This window comes from Rutidosis leptorrhynchoides, chromosome 9, assembly GCF_046630445.1.
Source record: "Rutidosis leptorrhynchoides isolate AG116_Rl617_1_P2 chromosome 9, CSIRO_AGI_Rlap_v1, whole genome shotgun sequence".
Taxonomy (NCBI): Eukaryota; Viridiplantae; Streptophyta; class Magnoliopsida; order Asterales; family Asteraceae; genus Rutidosis; species Rutidosis leptorrhynchoides.
This window is the reverse complement of record NC_092341.1, coordinates 231314532-231327195: the sequence shown is the minus strand read 5'-3', so window position 1 is coordinate 231327195 and position 12664 is coordinate 231314532.

Genomic DNA, 12664 nt, shown 5'->3' with positions numbered 1-12664 from the left:
TAAATCACTTTTTGGGTTAAAGTCAAACAAAGTCCTGAGAGAATTTTCATAAACCAAAGCACTTATGTTTTAAACTTAATTGACAAATATGGGTTTAGAAATTGTTCCACTTTGAAACTCCTATGAGTATGTCTACAAAATTAAATAAAGATGAGTCTGGGAAATCTGTTTGTGAAAAGACTTATAGGGGAATGATTGGTTCATTATTATACATAACTACTAGCAGGCCTGATATCAAGTTTGCCACATGCTTTTGTGCAAGATGTTGGTTGAATGTGGGTTAATGCACTAAACGATAAACTTAAGTATGATTAACTAAAGTGTGATTAACCAAATAATATGTTTTGATGATGACACATACATATGCATAAGTGATGACTGACATCTTAACATAAAACACGCAAGGTCACTAATCCATACTTTATCTTACAAACGACCAAGTCAAACATAGGTTAAAGAATGAAATTAAAACTTCATCTAAACACACTGTTAAGGACGGTCGACCGCATAGTCAACCGTGAAAACCCAAACTGAATTGCAACGCAGTTTTGTGAAAACAAGTTGCACGGTCGTTGCCACGGTCAACCGCAGTGCGACCGCAGTTCTCTCTGTTACCATTTTCGACCAAATAAAGTTTGACTAGTTCCCGACATCTATAATTCATGAAACCTTTCACAACATGCTTAGAATAGATGCCTTCTTCATACTCAATCGAGTTATGGTTATAAAAATACTAATTGTGATTAATTACGCCTAATGACATCTTAATGACAAATTAACCAAGATTAGGCATAACACATAAGTGTTAATCAACAACTTGTGATCTTAATTCTTATCTAGATATCCTTAGTCTGATCATCAAGTACCAACACACTTAAGCCAATGTCACTAGAACAATGATTGCTATTAGAAATGACTTAGTGATTAATTAAGGCTAAATAAGGAACAATGCTCTTAAGGTTAACTAGTAATGACTTGTAATCCTAAAACACACTTAGATACATTTAGGATGGTCACCAAGTCCCAAATAGAGATTGCTCTTCCCTTGTGCATGTGTTGGACATTAATGTGTGCTTACACATTAATCATGTAATGTGTTATATTGCACATTAAACTTATTAAGTGCTTGAATTATAAGTTGTGCAAGCATCTATATGATTCATCCTAGGATAACTATCTCTTGCCATGTGAGTATTACTTCCTACTTACCAATATGCTTAATACTCATAAACTTGTCAACTTGATTAATATGTTTGCTATGTGCTCATTAGTTATGTGACAATCGCTCCAAATCTATATGGACGAACACGTCATTCATTGATTTCATTACGAGGTATTTGACCTCTATATGATACGTTTTGTAAACATTGCATTCTTTTGAAAAGACATACCATAAATGAATATTTAATTCCAAGGTTTTCGACATCTGATGATTTTTACATATAGACAATCACCGTAAATAATAGTTTACAATAATACTTCCATTGACAATGCAGTCAAAATAGATACATGATGATGGTTTTGTGAATGCAACGTTTTCTTGAATAAAGCATGCAAGACTCCATGCACATAGCTTGTATAACATGTAAGCAAACAGCGGAAGACTTCTAGGGAACCTGAGAATAAATATGCTAACAAGTGTCAACACAAAGGTTGGTGAGTTCATAGTTTTAATGTTTTGCATAATCTGTACAAAAAGGTGGATCACAAGATTTCAGTTGTTTCATCCAGAAACGTTTATCAAAATATTCTACGAAATTGAGCACCTTGGTAACTAAACTTAACGTATATATAATTTGTACCCTTTGTATAATCATCTTAATAAATACACGCAAACCAATGTGTACGCTTTTCAAATAGCATACGTCCGTTAAAAGGCTAGTGCTCTAGCTCGGACGGGGATATCAAGCCCTATGGATCCATATACTACTACTCGCGCCCACCAGTTCTTATAACTGGCAGTTACTAGTTACCAAAGCTAAGGGATTTTCGGTTCAAACTCAGTGTAGAATTTAGTATGTACTTGTATCCATTGTGTTTAAAATAAAGTGCATGTATTCTCAGCCCAAAAATATATATTGCAAAAGCAATTAAAAAGGGAGCAAATGAAACTCACCTTAGCAGCATATAAAGTCGTTCACCAAAATGTGACTGAAACTCGGATTACCAAATAACCGTAGATCTCAACCTAGAGAACATATGTTGGTCAATAAATGTCTATCAAGCTAGGTCAGGTCATAGTGTATCATAATCCTGATGCTCGAGATCGACATACAAAAGTTATTCAAAGTCGTTTCAAAAAGTCAATTTTGACAATAGTTCAACAAAACGAGACATACCTTATATAAGGATTCATTTACTCGGTTGGTAATATTCAAAAATTCAATTTATCAATCTCGTAAACAAGTTGTTTAAATCTTAATTATAGATTCAAAAGCAATTTCAATTAACATTAATCATAATTCAGTTGATCATATCTTTTAATCCGTTCATCGAAATTATTCGATATCTAAATGAAAAGTTATTGATTTTTTGCCAGCTTTACAAAAACATGTATATCATATACCTTTTACCAGTAATATATGTATTTAATTCGTGATTCATTATAAACTGTTTAACGATGAAATTTAGCATACATGCATAAATATATATACTCGAGCACTAGACATGGATACACAATTAATGTATAAAAGATAAAATATGAGTGCTTACGTATCAATATTGAGATTCAATATTGTAGAAAAGTACGTAGACGCAACAGAGATGATAATCACTAGATTTGATTTACAAATATACCCTCGAACATTACCCATAACCTCCTTGGCAATAACCCATAATTTCCTTAGCTCTATCCCGCTCAAAAACCCATTTTGAAGGTGACACGCTCATAACCTCGTCGTAGTATTTTAGGTATATATACTACTACTAATAATATTATAATAAGATTAATAATAATAATATTAATCTTAATAATAATAATAATAATAATAATAATAATAATAATAATAATAATAATAATAATAATAATAATAATATAAAAAAATAATAATACAGAGGAATGAATCGAGCTTTTATAGTATGTGACCTGCTACAGTACCTCATGCGATCGCATGAGTTTTCAGTGTTTTTGCCATGCGATCGCATGGCCGCCATATCCTGTTTTTGTTTGCTAGTTCGTCGACATCAAATAGTGTTTACTGTAGCAAATAGTGTTTTACTGTAGCAAATAGTGTTTAGCAAATCACCGTAGCAAAGTCGTTTTCACTGTAGCAATGTAGCAAAATACGGTTTCACTGTAGCAAATAGTGTTTTACTGTAGCAAATAGTGTTTTACTGTAGCAAAGTCATTTTACTGTAGCAAATAGTGTTTTACGATAGGAAAGTCGTTTTACTTGTACATATATATATACATACATATAATTGTTCATGAATCGTCGAGAGCAGTCAAATGTAATTTAATACATGAAACAGTTCTAAAATTTTGTGATTCAACTTCATAGACTTTGCTTATCATGTCGAAAACATTAAATCATTTAAAGATAAAGTTTAAATTTGGTCAGAAATTTCCGGGTCATCACAGTACCTACCCGTTAAAGAAATTTCGTCCCGAAATTTAAGTGAGGTCGTCATGGCTAACAATAGAAATGTTTTCATGACGAATATGAGTTAATAAATAGAATTTTATCACCGTTGAATTATATGGATAAAACAATCTGATTTCTCGAAGCGTATGAGAGAAGTTATCGTAAAAGAGTGAAATGAAAGAATAGAGATTCGTCTTAGCTTTTGACTTAGTTACGATTGATTTTAGGAATTTAAGGAATAGAAAATCTTCATAATCTAAATAAGATTTGATTCTTCAGAATTTGCGGAAATTAGGATTTTTTTTGATTAAATGCGTAATCTGTCTCGATTGCTATAAATTGACCTCTTCCGTTTCATTTATTTTCACCACTCCTATAATCTTCTTTCTTATTTCATACATCCCAATAGATTGTGAAAATGCTTAATCCAGTTCTGATTCTTGATATTTTCCTGGCTATCGTATCCTTCATTCTTCTTTTTTATCTGCCACCAGAGGAAGTTATTTTCTTCTACTATTACCTTGGGGTTATAGTGTTTTTCATTCTCCCGTGTCTTTATATTGCTATACGCATTGATATACACGGTTTGTAATTTCGGGGTTGTTATCGGGCTTTATGTTCTCCATTATATTTCAGAGCTTCATGCTTTCGTTTTCTCTTCCCGACCTTAAGTCAAGCGAATAATGGTCCAGAATTTGTAGGTATGAATTTTGGAAAAAAAAACATAATTAACGTTCTAAGAAAGAAACGGTAATGGCACAATCTGACTTGTCAAATTACCAGAATATCCGGAAAAGACCGAATCATCAAGAAATATATTTTCTTGATATATTTAGAGATTATATAGAATGAAAGAGTTATGTAACATGGTTTATGATGAGGGTGTGATCTGTGAACCTTTATCACGTTCCATTAGAAACTCAGCATGACTTACTGTAATATATTCACGTTGATCAAGTGTCATTATGTTATACTAACCCATGCTTCAATTCCCAACATTACTTCAAAACATTTATATTTTAAACTTGAAAGTTTCAGAATTTAGAAACTAAAATAGTTTCTTTTATGGTGTAACACATATATCGTAAGGAGAAAATTGATTTTCGATAAGAATGATTATGGAATTATCTCCAGAAATATGGAGGATATTTATAATGAAAGATACGATGATATCTTAGAATTTCTAATATCAGAGGATGATGAAGAATATTGTCCGCAAGGGTTTAGATTCGGAAGCAAGGCATTCCTTAATGGCTTCAGCAGATACTGAATCATTTGGATTCTTTGAAGACATATTTCGTCCTTGTGATTTATCCACAGCCTCTTTCATACTTTGCTCAATCCATTTTTCAGTTCCAAACTTTCTCTTTTTCTGAGCTTTGCCAGCACACTATCCTTTATCATCAAACTTTTTACTGTTAAGGTCGTTTACAGTTTTTGCTGCTTCATCAGCATTTTTCAAGATTTCGAGAACTAGATCGTAGTTTAAGGTGTTTTTCAGAAACTTCACATTCGAAATCTGTAAGTCTAGAAGATAGATGTTATCTATATATAACTGTTGTCGTAGAAAATGCTGCGAGATTCAAAATACTGATTGCTAATTCCCGATAGTTGGTATGGCAATCACCGTTGCAAGATGTGGATGAGTACATGATACAGTTTCAATGAGTATAAGGATTTTTTGGAAGGTCAAAGATCAATGAAGTTGTTGGTAAATTTACTGCTAATGTGGTGGAACATGAAAGGTTCCCCAGTAACGAAAACGTATATGCCAAAATTACAAGTCTGAAAGGTCGTCGTTGACTGGTTGATAATACTGGATACTTTGAAAAGGAATTGCAAGGTTATTTTTGGTAAAAACAATACCAAACGATCTTTCACAGTTTTGAAGTCAAAGTATAGCTTTGAAAGATGTAGAGATCTAAGAATGATTTCACCGGTTCAGAGTTATGACTCGGATTCTGATCTGTCAATATCAGAATATGTAATTGAATTTGTATGAAAACGATTGTATATCGCTGTGAGCATAGTTAATAATTTTTGAATCAAAGTTGAAGAATGTACAATATAACATATTAATTGTGAACTTATATATTTCCCGAGTATTATCTACCCGTTAAAGATTTCACAATTAATACTTTGTACAAAAGAATTTTTATTACCATTTTTATGAAAATATATGTATGTATATTTTCTTCAGATGTAATACAGATTTAATGAGTTAATATCATATTAAGCTCATTTGTATTTCGGCTTGAATTAGAAATGAATAATCTCTAAAATATTAAAGATTACATAATCTTTGTGGAGTATTTTGCTAATGAAATCAATACTTCATTATTTATTCTTATTGATATTCCTTGGTGAAGGGTGTTGATATTCGTGGAATTCTTGCAAACTTCGCAAGGTGCAAATGATGTTTTCTAGAAAGTTTCGAGTGCATTGAAGATGAAAGTGTAAAATCAACCATATTATTGAATAATACACTTGGTTTATTATGAAACGGAATTCTTTGGATTGAAACAGATATTGTAGTTAACGAAGGTTAAGTTGTTAACGAAAGATGTACATTATAGCATATTAGTAATATGAATTTAACCGAGTAGTATTTACCCTTTTTCAATTCATACTTAATAGCTTAGTACGAAAAGATTTATGATGGTTTTAAAATATATATAAGATATACATATAAATTCTTCAGAGGGAATGAGTTAATATTTCATAACTCGTTGATACAAATATATGCGTCGTTGACTTGTAATAATATCCACGGTGCTTTCTTGAACTTGCGGAGCTTATGATGTTAGAGGTGCTGATGATTCTAATGATGTTGACAGCACTAACTGTGCTGGTGAGGCTAAGGGTACTATTGATGTTGTTGGTAAAATAAGTCTAGCTTGTACCTTACGCATCATTCTTGTCAGGGTTTCTATTCTTCCTTCTATTTATCTGATTTACGGTTAGAACTGGGATAAATAATCTCTAAGATTTTAGAGATTACATAATCACCGTAGAATATTTCTTCGATAAAGTTATGAATCAGTACTTCATCATTTATTGTTGTTGGCACTCCTTGGTATCTACGGTGCGTATGATGTTGATATCTGAAGTACAGTTTTTAGATGTGATATTGAGGTGTGGGATGCGGATGTGGTTGTTGGTGGTGGTAATGGTACTGTTGTTATTGATGATGGTGGTACTGGTTATGCTGCTGGTGCTGCTGCTGGTGTTTGTAAGCTTCGCACCATATTCTCCAAAGCCACTACCCGAGCGCGAAGCTCGTTGACTTCTTCTATTATACCGGGATGATCGGTGGTTCGGACGAGCGGACGAATAAGATTTAGAATGTGAGATAGTATATAATCATGACTAGATACTCTGGAAATGAGAGAGAAAATGGTATTACGAACAGGTTCGCCGGTAAGTGCTTCAGGTTCTTCGCCAAGAGGGCAATGTGGTGGATGGAAGGGATCGCCTTCTTCTTGTCTCCAATGACTAAGTAAGCTACGAACCCATCCCCAATTCATCCAGAATAGATGATGTCTAATTGGTTGATCCATTCCGGTTACACTATCTTCGGAGTTCAGGTGAATATCCATATCGGAATAGCTGTCGGAGTTTAAGGAATTTGAACTTGATACGTGATCCATCTTGTATAATTAGAGGGATGATTTTTGATATGAAATAGATTATAGAATTTAGTTTGGTATTCTTCAATACATAATTTACATATGTATATATAATACCAAATTCCATAAATCACGGAGAAATTTTCGGAAGATGTCAGGAAAAGTTTACAGTAACAGATACGCTAAGATATGAATTTTGTCTATACACTATTCATGCAATCAATGCAGTAAAATGTGTCTAGACTAGGAATGATAAGTAGGTAATTTCTGACAAAAAATGATAAGCAAAACTTTTGACATGCAGACACGGTCGAAGTCCAGACTTACTAATGCATCCTAACAACTATCAGTTAGACACACTCATGCAAGCCTGGTTCACTAGGACCAACGCTCTGATACCAACTGTGACAATCGCTCCAAATCCATATGGACGAACACGTCATTCATTGATTTCATTGCGAGGTATTTGACCTCTATATGATACGTTTTGTAAACATTGCATTCTTTTGAAAAGGTATACCATAAATGAATATTTAATTCCAAGGTTTTTGACATCTGATGATTTCTACATATAGACAATCACCGTAAATAATAGTTTACAATAATACTTCCGTTGACAATGCAGTCAAAATAGATACATGATGATGGTTTTGTGAATGCAACATTTTCTTGAATAAAGCATGCAAGACTCCATGCACATAGCTTGTATAACATGTAAGCAAACAGCGGAAGACTTCTAGGGAACCTGAGAATAAACATGCTAACAAGTGTCAACACAAAGGTTGGTGAGTTCATAGTTTTAATGTTTTGCATAATCTGTACAAAAAGGTGGATCACAAGATTTCAGTTGTTTCATCCAGAAACGTTTATCAAAATATTCTACGAAATTGAGCACCCTGGTAACTAAACTTAACGTATATATAATTTGTACCCTTTGTATAATCATCTTAATAAATACACGCAAACCAACGTGTACGCTTCTCAAATAGCATACGTCCGTTAAAAGGCTAGTGCTCTAGCTCGGACGGGGATATCAAGCCCTATGGATCCATATACTACTACTCGCGCCCACCAGTTCTTATAACTGGCAGTTACTAGTTACCAAAGCTAAGGGATTTTCGGTTCAAACTCAGTGTAGAATTTAGTATGTACTTGTATCCATTGTGTTTAAAATAAAGTGTATGTATTCTCAGCTCAAAAATATATATTGCAAAAGCAATTAAAAAGGGAGCAAATGAAACTCACCTTAGCAGCATATAAAGTCGTTCACCAAAATGTGACTGAAACTCGGATTACCAAATAACCGTAGATCTCAACCTAGAGAACATATGTTGGTCAATAAATGTCTATCAAGCTAGGTCAGGTCATAGTGTATCATAATCCTAATGCTCGAGATCGACATACAAAAGTTATCCAAAGTCGTTTCAAAAAGTCAATTTTGACAATAGTTCAACAAAACGAGACATACCTTATAAGGATTCATTTACTCGGTTGGTAATATTCAAAAATCCAATTTATCAATCTCGTAAACAAGTTGTTTAAATCTTAATTATAGATTCAAAAGCAATTTCAATTAACGTTAATCATAATTCAGTTGATCATATCTTTTAATCCGTTCATCGAAATTATTCGATATCTAAATGAAAAGTTATTGATTTTTCGCCAGCTTTCCAAAAACATGTATATCATATACCTTTTACCAGTAATATATGTATTTAATTCGTGATTCATTATAAACTGTTTAACGATGAAATTTAGTATACATGCATGCATAAATATATATACTTGATCACTAGACATGGATACACAATTAATGTATAAAAGATAAAATATGAGTGCTTACGTATCAATATTGAGATTCAATATTGTAGGAAAGTATGTAGACGCAACAGAGATGATAATCACTAGATTTGATTCACAAATATACCCTCAAACATTACCCATAACCTCCTTGGCAATAACCTATAATTTCCTTAGCTCTATCCCGCTCAAAAACCCATTTTGAAGGTGACACGCTCATAACCTCGTCGTAGTATTTTAGGTATATATACTACTAATAATAATATTATAATAAGATTAATAATAATAATAATAATAATAATAATAATAATAATAATAATATAAAAAAAATAATAATACAGAGGAATGAATCGAGCTTTTATAGTATGTGGCCTGCTACAGTACCTCATGCGATCGCATGAGTTTTCCGTGTTTTTGCCATGCGATCGCATGGCTGCCTTATCCTGTTTTTGTTTGCTAGTTCGTCGACATCAAATAGTGTTTACTGTAGCAAATAGTATTTTACTGTAGCAAATAGTGTTTAGCAAATCACTGTAGCAAAGTCGTTTTCACTGTAGCAATGTAGCAAAATACGGTTTCACTGTAGCAAATAGTGTTTCACTGTAGCAAATAGTGTTTTACTGTAGGAAAGTCATTTTACTGTAGCAAATAGTGTTTTATGGTAGGAAAGTCATTTTACTTGTACATATATATATACATACATATAATTGTTCATGAATCGTCGAGAGCAGTCAAATGTAATTTAATACATGAAACAGTTCTAAAATTTTGTGATTCAACTTCATAGACTTTGCTTATCGTGTCGAAAACATTAAATCATTTAAAGATAAAGTTTAAATTTGGTCAGAAATTTCCGGGTCATCACAGTACCTACCCGTTAAAGAAATTTCGTCCCGAAATTTAAGTGAGGTCGTCATGGCTAACAATAGAAATGTTTTCATGACGAATATGAGTTGATAAATAGAATTTTATCACCGTTGAATTATATGGATAAAACAATCCGATTTCTCGAAGCGTATGAGAGAAGTTATCGTAAAAGAGTGAAATGAAAGAATAGAGATTCGTCTTAGCTTTTGACTTAGTTACGATTGATTTTCGGAATTTAAGGAATAGAAAATCTTCATAATCTAAATAAGATTTGATTCTTCGGAATTTGTGGAAATTAGGATTTTCTTTGATTAAATGCGTAATCTGTCTCGATTGCTATAAATTGACCTCTTCCGTTTCATTTATTTTCACCACTCCTATTATCTTCTTTCTTATTTTATACATCCCAATAGATTATGAAAATGCTTAATCCAGTTCTGATTCTTGATATTTTCCTGGCTATCGTATCCTTCATTCTTCTTTTTCATCTGCCACCAGAGGAAGTTATTTTCTTCTACTATTACCTTGAGGTTATAGTGTTTTTCATTCTCCCGTGTCTTTATATTGCTATACGCATTGATATACACGGTTTGTAATTTCAGGGTTGTTATCGGGCTTTATGTTCTCCATTATATTTCAGAGCTTCATGCTTTCGTTTTCTCTTCCCGACCTTAAGTCAAGCGAATAATGGTCCAGAATTCGTAGGTATGAATTTTGGAAAAAAAACATAATTAACGTTCTAAGAAAGAAACGGTAATGGCACAATCTGACTTGTCAAATTACCAGAATATCCGGAAAAGACCGAATCATCAAGAAATATATTTTCTTGATATATTTTAGAGATTATATAGAATGAAAGAGTTATGTAACATGGTTTATGATGAGGGTGTGATCTGTGAACCTTTATCACGTTCTATTAGAAACTCAGCATGACTTACTGTAATATAATCACGTTGATCAAGTGTCATTATATTATACTAACCCATGCTTCAATTCCCAACATTACTTCAAAACATTTATATTTTAAACTTGAAAGTTTCAGAATTTAGAAACTAAAATAGTTTCTTTTATGGTGTAACACATATATCGTAAGGAGAAAATTGATTTTCGATAAGAATGATTATAGAATTATCTCCAGAAATATGGAGGATATTTATAATGAAAGATACGATGATATCTTAGAATTTCTAATATCAGAGGATGATGAAGAATATTGTCCGCAAGGGTTGAGATTCGGAAGCAAGGCATTCCTTAATGGCTTCAGCAGATACTGAATCATTTGGATTCTTTGAAGACAGATTTCGTCCTTGTGATTTATCCACAGCCTCTTTCATACTTCGCTCAATCCGTTTTTCAGTTCCAAACTTTCTCTTTTTCTGAGCTTTGCCAGCACACTATCCTTTATCATTAAACTTTTTACTGTTAAGGTCGTTTACAGTTTTTGCTGCTTCATCAGCATTTTTCAAGATTTCGAGAACTAGATCGTAGTTTAAGGTGTTTTTTAGAAACTTCACATTCGAAATCTGTAAGTCTAGAAGATAGATGTTATCTATATATAACTGTTGTCGTAGAAAATGCTGCGAGATTCAAAATACTGATTGCTAATTCCCGATATTTGGTATGACAATCACCGTTGCAAGATGTGGATGAGTACATGATACAGTTTCAATGAGTATAAGGATTTTTTGGAAGGTCAAAGATCAATGAAGTTGTTGGTAAATTTACTGCTAATGTGGTGGAACATGAAAGGTTCCCCAGTAACGAAAACGTATATGCCAAAATTACAAGTCTGAAAGGTCGTCGTTGACTGGTTGAATGGTTGATAATACTGGATACTTTGAAAAGGAATTGCAAGGTTATTTTTGGTAAAAACAATACCAAAGGATCTTTCACAGTTTTGAAGTCAAAGTATAGCTTTGAAAGATGTAGAGATCTAAGAATGATTTCACCGGTTCAGAGTTATGACTCAGATTCTGATCTGTCAATATCAGAATATGTAATTGAATTTGTATGAAAATGATTGTATATCGCTGTGAGCATAGTTAATAATTTTTGAATCAAAGTTGAAGAATATACAATATAACATATTAATTGTGAACTTATATATTTCCCGAGTATTATCTACCCGTTAAAGATTTCACAATTAATACTTTGTACAAAAGAATTTTTATTACCATTTTTATGAAAATATATGTATGTATATTTTCTTCAGATGTAATACAGATTTAATGAGTTAATATCATATTAAGCTCATTTGTATTTCGGCTTGAATTAGAAATGAATAATCTCTAAAATATTAAAGATTACATAATCTTTGCGGAGTATTTCACTAATGAAATCAATACATCATTATTTATTCTTATTGATATTCCTTGGTGAAGGGTGTTGATATTCGTGGAATTCTTGCAAACTTCGCAAGGTGCAAATGATGTTTTCTAGAAAGTTTCGAATGCATTGAAGATGAAAGTGTAAAATCAACCATATTGTTGAATAATACACTTGGTTTATTATGAAACGGAATTCTTTGGATTGAAACAGAGATTGTAGTTAATGAAGGTTAAGTTGTTAACGAAAGATGTACATCATAGCATATTAGTAATATGAATTTAACAGAGTAGTATTTACCCTTTTTCAATTCATACTTAATAGCTTAGTACGAAAAGATTTATGATGGTTTTAAAATATATATAAGATATACATATAAATTCTTCAGAGGGAATGAGTTAATATTTCATAACTCGTTGATACAAATATACGCGTCGTTGACTTGTAATAATATCCACG